Below are 12,945 nucleotides of genomic sequence, written 5' to 3'. Positions count from 1 at the left end.
GGGTTCCCCCCAACCCACCACTCCAGGAACATCTCTTGGGAGGGGAAGTCAGGTCCCTGTCAGGACAGGAGGCTGACCAGAGACTGTGGGAGTTCTCTCACCAACCTCCTTGCTGGCCTATGATGAAAAGGGCTCAGTAGACTGTAACCCTGGCCCTAGAGAGAGAAGGGCTACGTGGAGGGTCACAGTGAGCCACTGAGGCTGGCATAAACCGCCTAGAAGAGCAGGACCCACGGGGGCAAGGTCAGAGCTCTGCCACAACACATAGGGCCAATCCTCAGCTGGTGTAAACCAGCATAGCTCCACTGAAGTCAATGGAGCTAGACCAAGTTACATTAGCCAAGGATCTTGCCCATACGCGGCAATATGGATGCAACCATCACAATTCAGAGCATCAATTGGTCTCTCTCAAATAACAAATATAGTTAGTTATGCCTCACCACTGTTGATTGTAAGGTAAAAGTTGGTCGTGTTAGTATCCTGACCTTAGTGGAATGGACACAAACTTAGTTTTAATTAATGTTTTTCCCCCGTTTCACATTTTTCTTCACTCCAGTGGAAATGTGCTTTATGCAGTTTATATAGCAATCAAAAATGGTAAGCAACTTTTAAAAAATCTTTAATCTAAAATAATGTTATAAAGTGGGGGGGGGTGTGGATATTGTAGTGGGATGCTGCGATTCCATTCATCCCAGCATGCCACACCACTGCTCTTTGGGCAGCAATCACAGGACCTAGACATCAAGCTGTGGAAGAGATGCTTCCAAGCTGCAGCAGCTGGCTCTTTGGCAAATGGCACAGGCGGTTGTACTGGTGGCTTTGGCATTGCCTCTGGGTCTGTCACATGGTTAGGCTGCTGATGGACTGTCTGAGTTGTCTTGTCCTTTTTTTAAAATTGCATTTCCTTTTGGTGCACCTTTGAGTGTGAAAAATCCATATGCCTCTACCCACAAATATAGGCCTCGTATTGTTCGTGCCTCTGCACAAGCCCTATTAAGGTAAAACAGGTTTATTTGTCATTGCCCAAACTCTGTATATGTCTGAAACAAATCAAGCTGCGTTCTGGGGCCACATCTCTCACCTACCCAGAGAATCACGAATAAAATGCGACCTCGGTCTTGTCTAGTTTAAGCCTGACTCCCGTCTTTTAAGATGCTGTATTGCAATAGATTTCTTTGCCATTTGAATATAATTAGCTCTTAAGAATAGCTGCCTAATCTAGAGATTCCCTTGGTTTTTGCCATTCTCAAAGGCTTTTCCTGCATTCATTTTTTTTGGGGGGGGAGCAGGGGGTAATACCCCATCATTGCCCTACCACTGATGGAGCTTTATTGATGGTAGCAACTGCAGGAGCTCTGGTATCAAGGGGGCACAACCACTTCTAGCCCCATGATGTCTAGGACCTGCTCTGAGAGGATACAATGGAATGAACACCTGTTCCATGTCTACTCTAGCTCTCCCACTGTTGAAACCACTGCAGTGGGCAGGGGGCTGCCTCTGGGATGGTGCAACAATGGAGTTTCCCCTCCCCCGTGAAACAAAACCTAGCACAGACACAACCAAAACCTGCACGCTTGGAGGCAATTAAGGGACGTGAGGTCTGCATGGAGATGCGGGACCACTCTGCTGACTCATTTGGCAGCCAGACAAGGAGGGTCTCATTAGCTCCAGCTCAAGAGGATAAAAGGTGGAGAGTCTCAATGTCAAGAGAGAGGCTATTGAGTCTTGTACAGTAAACCCTAGAACCAGGCAGCTTGGGAGGAAGCTCAGGCTGAGGTTTGTGTCTTTGGGACACTAACGCAGGCTGGGAGCTCTGTCCAGTCCCAGGTGGCTTAAGAATGCCAAGGATTTAGCATGCTGAGTTTGCACCATTTAAACAGCACAGATGGAGACCTTGGAGCAATGATTTTAAATACTAGGAGGGGAGTGAGAGAAGGGGAGCAGGATGAGTTCTGCTAGGACCTTAAGAGTGAAGAAAAATCTAAATATAGAATTTGGAAAGCAAAATCGGGTGGATTTGGAGATGTTCTTCAATGGCAAATACTTGGTGGATGATTTGGCAAACAAATAATCACCAAAGGCTTGATCCAAAGCCCACTGAAGTCAATAAGAATATTTTCATTGATTTCAGTGGCCTTTGGATCTGGCCCCAACAGCTGTACTCCCTGCTGTCTCCCTTAATTCACAAAACAAGCATGTGACCTAAAATGAAGGCAGCCATAATTCCATAACAAAAAATTGCACCCTCTGGGTCTACTGGGATGACCACCATCAGGTTCTCAATAGCCTTCACCCTGGACAAATTGGTGGTGGTGCATGGAAGGAAGCCAGGAAGGAAATCTATTAGGAAAAGATGCAATTCAAAGAAAAAAAAGTGCAACTGTGACTTTCAAATTTGTTAGGGGTAATTTTCAAGGGCTGTGGAGCAAGGTCATGGCCTGTCTTGTGTGCTGGTGCGAGGGAGCAGAGAGGGCATGAGACATCCTATTACTCCCTTGCCCCAGTATCTGGTCTTCACCGCTTCCTGCAAGAGGGTGAAATCAGGTTCTGCAGAGTAACTGTGTCCCCTTGTTGTCCAGGAGAGTGGTGCATGAACAGAGCTTCCCGGCTTGCCTAATGTTTGATCCACCACTGGTCTTCCATTCTCTGAAAAGTGAGGACTTCCTGGGCCATGTATTTGCAATGGCTGCTCTCCAAACAGCGGGGTTGGCTAAAAGTGAGTGGTTTTAGCAAAAGCCCATAGGTCAGTTGTGTGCCTCCATCTGAAACACGGGGTTAATGACTCAGATTATGCCCACCCAGGGTATGTCTAAACTGCATACTAACCCTGGGCTCTGACTCAGGTCTGAACTCAGGTTCCTCACCCCCTTCCATCCACACACAAATCAGTCTGACTCAGGTCAGAAAGCGCTCAGGACCTGGGTCCTAGGACCCTACTGATGGGATAAGTCAGAGCCCAAGTCCCACTGTGACTCAGGTTTAAGCCCTGTCACTTTGCAGTGTAGACACAGCTCAAACCACAGACCTGAGTCAGAAGAATGGTGTAGTGCAGTACGGACGCATTAGCGTGGCTGTGAGAACTGGGTCCAGGGATTGTAAACCCAGGTGTACAGTGCACTGTGGATGCTCCTGGTCAGGCTTGGAAATGTTGCGTCAACAAGCTCAGGTCTCAGGCTGACAATGAGTGTAGACATACCCGTGCTGCCCTTGTCCTAGGAGCAGCACTCCCACCGAAGTCAGTAGTCGCTGTAATAAGTGGAGTGAGTGCAAAAATAGTGCTCGATGAATGTTTGTTGCAATTGACTTTGGAATGAATAATTTACACTCCTGAACTGCCTCAGATGTGTAGCCACATGAGTTTTTACACTTCTTTCAGCTAAATCAGAGAAAAATGTAGCACTCTGGAACATCATGTGGAGCTGTCTATTTGCCCATTTCTCCCTGGGTCCACAAACCAAGTAAGTGGTGGTGTGTCTTTCACACATGTACGGTCGTTGTTATGCACGCAAAATTCTGTCTCTGGAATGAGCTGGTGTGAATAGTGTTCCCCTTGGGATGAAAATGCAGACACGAGGGAGCCTGGAGGAAGGAAGGTCTTGTGTTTAAGGCAGTGGACTGGGTGTCAGGAGGTCTGGATTCAATTCCTGGCTATCCCACAGACTTCCTGTGGGACCTTGAACAATACCTCTACTCTTTATTTCTAAAATGGGGATAATGCATCCCTAGATCACAGGAGTACTGTGAGGATTCGTTCATTAGCATTTGTGACATGTAAGATACTACAGGGATGCAGGCCAGAGAAATAACTAGATAGGTAGCTCGCTCACCCATAATGAAGTCCACACCCTATTACCAAATCACTGCCAGATATTTTGATTCTGGTTTAGTCTCCTTCCAAAGCAGAGCAGTCCTTGACTTCACTTTTATAAGGTCCCTTTTCTACCTTGAGTGTAGAGATGTGTGAAAATGTCGTTGTTCAGAATTTTGCATTCATGCATTTGCCATTTCCTTTTGCGCAGGCTTTTGCGCCTCCTCGCTTTTGGCAGCATTTGAAACGAGGCATATTAGCCTCGGAAACATGCAAACTTGACAATGATCTTGTTTCAAGGTGAACACCGTCTTTGCTTGAGACAAATGGGGCTAGTTTTGCTCAGAAATATTTCTGCTCCAAACCAAGCCCGTTTTCATTGAGATATTGCCCATCTTTCTAAGAAAAAATTGCACACCTTTTCCAGAAACTGGGCTTGTTTGTGAGCTCATAATGCAATGCACATTTTTTTTGAATTTTAAGTAGCTTTGTATTTTATCACTAATCATTTGTACATCTCAAACTGGAAGACTCCCATGAATAATAAAGGCAGGGCAATGTATGGCTAACGGTATGGATAATACTCTCCATTTTCTTAATGAGCAATAATCTTCATATAATAATTAACCTAATGATAGGAGTTACATATAGAAGTTTAAACAGTCTTCTTTTTATTGAACTGTTTCCCAGCAAGTGTGAGGGAGCACAACAAAATGGAAATTGTTTATATAAAATGTGTTGCAGTGTAACACATACTGGACATGTTGTATTGCTGGGCAACTTTTATTTTGTGATTGTAACCATCCTAACTAGGATATAGCGGTGGGGGGTTTGCATCAAGTCAATATTTTGCATTTCTTCACAATGAATATGTTGAATAAACTGTTTGAACCCTGCCATTACAGTAAAACATTGTGAGTACCCTCTCTGTGAAAGTCAGTATTGTGTGCAGTAAAGAAATGACCAGGAAATGAATTCTGGGTTGCTCATAGCAGATACAGAAACAGACACATATCTAGTATGTGCATATTGTATGTTTAGATTAAACAATGGAAGCATGCAGTAAAAGTGCAGATATGGAAACCTTATCGAAGCCCAAACCCCAAGCTCAGGTGTGTATAAATCAAAGGACGGAAGTTAGGTCATGAGCTCGACTGCCCTGTCATGGACAGTTATGTTGAGGTTAAATGCATGGATCTTACAAAGGGCCACAGTTTCTGCTTTCCTATGTGTTTTACCAAAGTGATGGTACTGACAGGTGGTGTCAGGGCATATTACATTTCACATTTCTTCTTTCTCTAAAGCAGTAAGAGGGAAAGATGCATGACACAGACAAGTTGAGACATTGTGAGAAGCCAAGAATTGAGAATCCCAGAGGATATATTATTGTTCTGCCCCATCCACTCAGCCTGGGACACTGAAAAGCTTTATGGGGACAGTCGCATATGGCCAAGGTTGTCGAAAGTAACTAGTGATATTGGGAACTGGGTTTTGGGTGCTCAGATTGAGAAACCTCAAAGGGGCCTGAATTTCAGAAGTTGGGTTCTCTGCAATTTCTGAAATGTAGGCCTCTTTATGTCATCTCAGGTGGGGTGCCCATCTCCTGAGGCAGCCAAAATCACAAGTCACTTTAGAAAATCTTGGCCACGGGCACCAAGAAATGGTCACGGCGAAGTGTTAGAGGAACAGAGGTGTTTGGAATTTTCTGCTACATAAGGACAACTGTATTTCCGCTCTGGAAGGAGAAATCTTTTCAGAGGGTTCTGTCTTGCACCAAGCGATAGAGCCAGGAGTGAGTGGCAGTGGTTAAAGCCCTCCACCTTATGTGGGGACTGCATTGTCTTGTGGTGACAGGACACAGCCAAGAAAAGAAAATGGGAACAAGACAAGCTTCTTCCCAGTGTCTATTGATAATGCTGAAATTCATCCTAGGCTCTTGATATAAAACCAGCTAACAGTAGAAATGCGAGGAGCCTTTCAGAGAAAGTTTGAAATGCCTGGTGCAATTTCCTGCAATTTTAGGTGTCAGGACATTTCAGGAGATAGTGATTTTTCATGAAATCCAGACCCTCCTTTAGAGAAGAGCCCATAGACAGGGGACTCCTAGCAAGGATCTCTCTCTCCCTACTGGCAGAGAGCTGGACACCCCAGAAACTCTTCAACTGCACAATGGCTCCCACTTCAAATTGTGCTGCCTGGTGGTAAAGCCTCACCTCACCAGCCAAGGAAGAGCAGGAGCAGCACTCCCCCAAGCTGAGGTGAGGGAGAGGAGGGGAAGTCGTCCCTCTGGCTTTAGCAGGGAGGTACACTCTCCCATACTTGAATTCCATAGGCATTGATTACAGGGCAGATCAGCTGGGGAATGAGGAGTGTGCCAGTGATGGGCAGGGAAAGGGATCTGAAGGAAACAAGGTGCTTTGGGTAGGAATATGCTGCAGGAGAGTGAAGAGGGAGGAAAAACCTGCAAGCCAACAGGCCAGAGCTTGTCTGTCTGTCCATCTGGGGCAGAGAACCAGCTGGCACTTTATCATTATTTAACATTCCTATTGTGTGAGCATCTCAAGGCGCAGGCAGGTTCAACCCCATTTTGTTCTGTCTGTCCATTGGAGGGCGGGGAACACTCTTCTGTCTATCTGGGAAAGAGCATTAGAGGGTCACATCCCTGTCTGTCTCTGGGAGAGAAATGGGGGGACATGATTCCCTGTGGAAGGAACTTCTCTGCCTGTCTGTAAACTTGAGGGAGCTAGCTGGGCACGTACGTGTCTGTCTGAGGGCAGCAGGCGCTGGCTTGGAACTTTCCTGTCTGTCTGAGATCAGCAGCTGGCTGGCCACTTACTTGTCTGAGGGTGGGAGCTGGCTGGGCACTGTCTGTCCATCTGTCTGTCTGTCTGAGGGCAGGAGCTGGCTGGTCTCTGTCTGAGGACAGGAGCTGGTGGGGCACTCTGTGTCTGTCTGTCTGAGGAGAGGAGCTGGTGGGGCACTCTGTGTCTGTCTGTCTGTCTGTCTGTCCGAGGACAGGAGCTGGTGGGGCACTCTGTGACTGTCTGTCTGAGGAGAGGAGCTGGTGGGGCACTCTGTGTCTGTCTGTCTGAGGAGAGGAGCTGGTGGGGCACTCTGTGTCTGTCTGTCTGTCCGAGGACAGGAGCTGGTGGGGCACTCTGTGTCTGTCTGTCTGTCCGAGGACAGGAGCTGGTGGGGCACTCTGTGTCTGTCTGTCTGAGGACAGGAGCTGGTGGGGCACTCTGTGTCTGTCTGTCCGAGGACAGGAGCTGGTGGGGAACTCTGTGTCTGTGTGTCTGTCTGAGGACAGGAGCTGGCGGGGCACTCAGTATCTGTCTGTCTGTCTGAGGACAGGAGCTGCTGGGGCACTCTGTGTCTCTCTGTCTGTCCGAGGAGAGGAGCTGGTGGGGCACTCTGTGTCTGTCTGTCCGAGGACAGGAGCTGGTGGGGCACTCTGTGTCTGTCTGTCCGAGGACAGGAGCTGGTGGGGAACTCTGTGTCTGTGTGTCTGTCTGAGGACAGGAGCTGGCGGGGCACTCAGTATCTGTCTGTCTGTCTGAGGACAGGAGCTGGTGGGGCACTCTGTGTCTGTGTGTCTGTCTGAGGACAGGAGCTGGCCTGGCACTCAGTATCTGTCTGTCTGTCTGAGGAGGGGAGCTGGCCGGGCACTCAGTATCTGTCTGTCTGTCTGAGGACAGGAGCTGGCCGGGCACTCAGTATCTGTCTGTCTGTCTGTGGACAGGAGCTGGTGGGGCACTCAGTATCTGTCTGTCTGTCTGTGGACAGGAGCTGGTGGGGCACTCTGTGTCTGTCTGTCTGAGGAGGGGAGCTGGCGGGGCACTCAGTATCTGTCTGTCTGTCTGAGGACAGGAGCTGGCGGGGCACTCAGTATCTGTCTGTCTGTCTGAGGAGGGGAGCTGGCCGGGCACTCAGTATCTGTCTGTCTGTCTGAGGACAGGAGCTGGCGGGGCACTCAGTATCTGTCTGTCTGTCTGAGGACAGGAGCTGGCCGGGCACTCAGTATCTGTCTGTCTGTCTGAGGACAGGAGCTGGTGGGGCACTCAGTATCTGTCTGTCTGTCTGTGGACAGGAGCTGGTGGGGCACTCAGTATCTGTCTGTCTGTCTGTGGACAGGAGCTGGTGGGGCACTCTGTGTCTGTCTGTCCGATGGCGGGAGCTGTCCAGGCGCTGGCTGGTCCCTTCCCCTCTCTCCTCGGGCCAAGCAGCCAGCGGGCCGGGGCGGGAGCCGGCCTGGCAGCTGTCCCTGGCCGGGGCTCGCCAGGCGGGCTGAAACTGCAGCTGGCTGCCCGCAGGCTGGGCACAGGCCCGGGGGAGGAGAACAGCTCCGGGGGAGCTGGAATGAGGTCGGGGAAGGGCCGGGCGCTGCCAGCAGCGTGGGCCGGGGCTCGGGGTCCGGGCCCAGAGCCCTGAGCCGAGGGGCTGGCAGAGCCGGGCCCCGCTCCGCACCCAGCCCCGCAGGGGGAGCCCCCCCCCCAAAGCCGGTGAGCGCGGGGGCTAAAGCTCCCAGGGTTATTTTGGGGGGTGAATCCTATTCGGGGAGCTGCAATCCTGGCCCATGTCCCAGCCCCTTGGGGATTGCAAAGAGCAGCTCCTCTCTTCCCTCTCCCCAATCCCCTGCAAATTAGGGCCAGCGATTGATTGCTGCAAGGGGTAGGGGGGGAGACGTGTAGATCATCCAACAGGCCCGGGTGGAAACCTCCTTCCCCAGCTTTGCAGCCAGTGATCGCCACCAGCAGCCCCTGCAATGGGGAGGCGGGGGGGGGGGGCAGAAGGGAGAAGGGTCAGGGGTGACCCCACCTGTCGGGTTAAAGGACCCGCCTGCGATAATACTGGCAGGTGGGGGGGGACCACGGCCATTGGGGAGACGGGACTGGATCATGGGCTACAAAAATCTCGGCCAAAGCTTTGCCCTTATCTTACCACTCACCCCCACTGCCCCGAGCTCGGTGGGCACCTGGGCAGGGCACGTGTGGTGCGGAGCCGGTCTGGACCTGGTCACGGGCCCGTCGGCCAGACACACTGTTTAAACCTGACTCCGCTCGGTGCCACTGACAAAGAAGCAGGAAGAACTGACGAGCTAAACGCCGTAGCAGCAGTGAAATGAAATCGGTTTCCATAGCCAGAGACAGGCTGTGTCTCCCCCTCCACCCCCACCCCAGCTTTTGTCTTGACCGTTACAGAGACCTGCAGAAAACTTCTGTGCAAATCGGCTTCAGTGAGGAGGGGTCGTGTCGGGAAGGGAATAGTTAAAATGTAGGAGAGACGCTCGAAATTCAGCCCTAAAAAGTGTGTTTGTGGTACCTCGGCGGGTGTGTTGTGGGGGAGGGGAACTGACACCTGCTGGCTTATGTCTTTTATTTTTTAATTCATAAATCAGCTTCGCTGCCAAAGGAGGGACTTGGAGCTGTATTGATCTCGACTCTGTTTCATTTAGGGAAAGCCAGCTCCTCTCAATGTATCTTTCAATCTCTCTCTCTCTAGCCAGACATTTCGCACTGGAGTCACCGCTCTTTTGACCCGAAAAGAAAAGCTGGGTTTGGAAAAACAAAACAAACAAACAAACAAACCCTAAGATCTGCATTAATGTAGCTTCAGCAAAACCCTGGAATGAAAGTTGATTTAAAAAAAACCCAAACAAATGCATTAAACTCCGGCGTGGTTTAGATTAGATGAAAGATCATCTTTAGCCGGGGACGGGAGAAACGATTTATCTGGGGCTTTGGGACACAGATTCGTTTGCGACCGGCCGGTTAAACGCTAACCCGGCTCTGCATTGTTCTGGCCTGAATGAGGCAGGTCCCTCAATTAAAGCCCCCTTTAAAATGCGCAAGGGGACGAGCTGGATGTGGACAACGGGCTGCTTTATACGGCCATTAAAAAACGAACCCGAAATCGGTGGCATCAGGGCCTCGTTTCTGCTCTTTATCAGTTATTCACTGGACCTAAACTAACGTGGCCGGGCCTTCCCCCCGCCCACGGTTACAGGGGGAAATTAACGCCAGGCGAGTGGACCGGGGGTGCATTTCACCGTACGTCTCAGGTACGGGCACTTCCCCTGACATTGATGCAACTGCATTAGAGTTAATGGCAGCAGGCTGCTCCTCATTATTAATTGTCTTTGTGTTTGGATAAAGTGTGTAATCTTCTCCTCGCCCACACCAGTAAAATAGGTTCCCTTTTCAATTAAGAACTGTCTTGAGCACAGCAGTCAATTTTCCTAATGAAGATGCATTATATTTTCACTTTATTTTTCTCTCTAAATAATGGGGAAATCCCACTTTTTCATTAGACATGATTACGGAGAAAGTACAACCGGGGGCGGGGGGGAGGAAAGCTGCCTAAACTGAATGTGGCCGTGGCGTTTGTTAAATGCCAGGCTTTTAAATAAATTGAAATTTTATAGCGCTAAGACGCCAGCTTGGGGTTCAAATATGGCCAGGCAGGCTCGCTTCCTTCAGATTAAAAAACATTTTAAAAAGCCGAGTCCATTCTTTAAAACGCACTTATCCGATAGAAAATAATGATTAAACCAACCGTAGTCGACTCTTAGCTGCAATTACGCGGGTAAACTTTTTACTCGGGCCAGTTCGCTTCCATTAAACCCGAGGCGGAGGCTTGCAAATGGACTTGCCCTTGGAGATAATGTGCAGCTTTTGGGGGACAAATCGCACCGTTTAATCAGGCAGGGGAGCCGGACCGGACTGACAAGGAATTTCAAATAACAAAACAACTTGAAGCTGGTGGGATTGTTTAAAACGCTGGTTTCCCCCGTCCCCTCGGAGCAGAATCCCCAGCGCTATTTTGGGAGGACTAAACACTGTTTTTTGGACAGTCGAAAAGAAATATTTCCTGAACTGAAAGAAGCGAGTTAAATTGTACATCAGTTAACCCAAACAAACACAGAACGGGTTTAAAAAGTGGGATGGTCCTTCCTGAATCTTTAGCAAATTAAAAGGATTTCGTTTACTAGATTTCCTGACCCTGTTATATTCGTTTTGATCTTTGCTAACAACACACACAAATCCGCCCCTTCCTTTTGCAGGTAAAATCATATTTCCAACGTGCCATTTAAAACTAGGGTCTGTTCAGAGATGAATGTACAAAACCCATCAAGCGATAGATGGAAGTGGGAGACAGAAAGAAGATAACACGAGGGTTCATTTCTTAGTCACAGGGTAACAACAATTGGTTTCTGATCTTTTGCAAGTTTTCTGCATTGTGTGTGTGTGCGGGGGCGGGGAGAGGGTGTAAATGAACATTTGTTTCTCCACCAGCCAGCGGCTAAAGAAGATCTGCACAGAATGGCAAAGAAGATTTTCGATTAAAACCTTATTCCAGCTCCACGGATTTACTTTATATCGATTCTTATATAGGTGGCTGCAACTGATGGGCTCTGATGAAAAGTCCAAAGGAAACCAAAGGAAAGGAAAAGTTATTCGCGGGTCTCACTAAAAAAAAAGTTGTTTTGTTTTGTTTTCCCATGTGCGGGGAATAAAGCCTGTAAAAGGTTAGGAAGGGAACACTCGTTTCAAGCTTCGCTGAGGGTTTATTTTCTTCTTTCTTACAACCCCCGGTTTCCCTCCCCTCCAAGCCGGCTCTGAAGTTTGCCAGCCCGCTAGTTACTCGTGATTTTAACCTCAGGACGGCAAGCTGGAACCTGATTGCTACACAGAGCTGCTCATCCAGGCAACTCAGGCTAGGAGAGGAAAATGACGGGAACTGATAGTTAACGCAAGTGAACACGAACACACACACACACACACACCCCTCACCCGCCGGCTCCCACGCGTCCCCCGGAGCTACACAGAACATTTCCACACTAGCCCGCACCCGACCCACACCCATCTCTCTTTTCGCCTCTTGGCCCAAAGACACTCATCCGGCACAACCCCAGCCAGCTCTCTCCGGGAACACACGAGATCTTCTTTTTGTTACGTTCACATTCGCGCTGCGAATTTATTTCTTGGTTTCAGGGAGACTTTTCTAGCTTGGGCAAGGGTTCATGTTCAGCCCTTCCTCGGGTGTAGTTCCCTCTTCTCTCCCTCCCGCTCACTGGATCACGTTTAGGAAATAGATGGTTGTAAAATTGGCAGCTTCCAAAATGCCAGATTTCTTCCCCCATCTCTTCCCCTCCCCCTCATACAAATTATGAAAGTTGGTTTAATCGAGGCTGAGATGGAGACTAATAAAAAACCCCAAAGGAGTGTCTGGAGCTCTGAGACCAAATGAAAAGGGAGCTCTTTTGACCATGGTAACATTTCCGAAAAGTGGCCCTTGGTATTTGTGAATGGCTGTTTAAATCACATCACCCCTCCCCCCCAAGAAAAATAAGTTTTTAGGGGGGTCAGGAGAAGTGTTGGAAACCGCAGCTGAATTGCAGATAAACTGCGAAGGAAGTGCGGACTATTTTAGCTAGACACAAATCCGCTGAGGGAGAAGCGAAGTGAGTGGCATGCATTGCTCCCCGGATCCGACCAGCGATAGAAAGGTGGCAAATCATAAATCGGTGCGTTTTAAGGGGGCTTGCTTCAGCCTCCGATAATAAACTCGTTCTTTTTGTCATCATACACAAACCGAGCAGTTCAGCGCTATCCGCCGGCGGGGAAATAAATACAAACAGCAATAAACGCTTGCAAAACAGACAGCTGAGTAGGATTTGCAAAATAATGCCAAAGGAATCAGAAATAAATACGTAGAGAGCGAAAGAGAGAGAATGGCTGATACATCTATGCAGAGAGAGAGGAAATGAATGGCCATATAACGCAATTGGTATTGGAAGTCGAAGAACTTACTGAAAATCAGGAGTGAGGGCGCTTTTCATCCCAGAAGTAGATTTTTGGTTCTCAGAGGACAAAAGTTCTTATAGTTCGACACGCAGCGTCCACTGACTATCAATTTATCCCGAGCTAGACTGGGGTTCTGGGTCGGCCCCTGGTCTGAAATGGTTTCCAAATTGAAAAGAACAGATTGGAAAGTTTAAAAAAAAAGATAATGAAACCGCAAGTTCTTACAGATGGAGAACCAGTTTTTGCAACTTTCCCGTTAGCTGCAGGAAAACTGAAGCCAGGAGCTGCTGCAAAGTCGGTGCAGAATTCCTCCAGAAAGAAGGTTCCCCC

This window comes from Mauremys reevesii, linkage group 4, assembly GCF_016161935.1.
Source record: "Mauremys reevesii isolate NIE-2019 linkage group 4, ASM1616193v1, whole genome shotgun sequence".
NCBI classification, from domain to species: domain Eukaryota; kingdom Metazoa; phylum Chordata; order Testudines; family Geoemydidae; genus Mauremys; species Mauremys reevesii.
Note: the sequence above shows the minus strand (reverse complement) of the source record.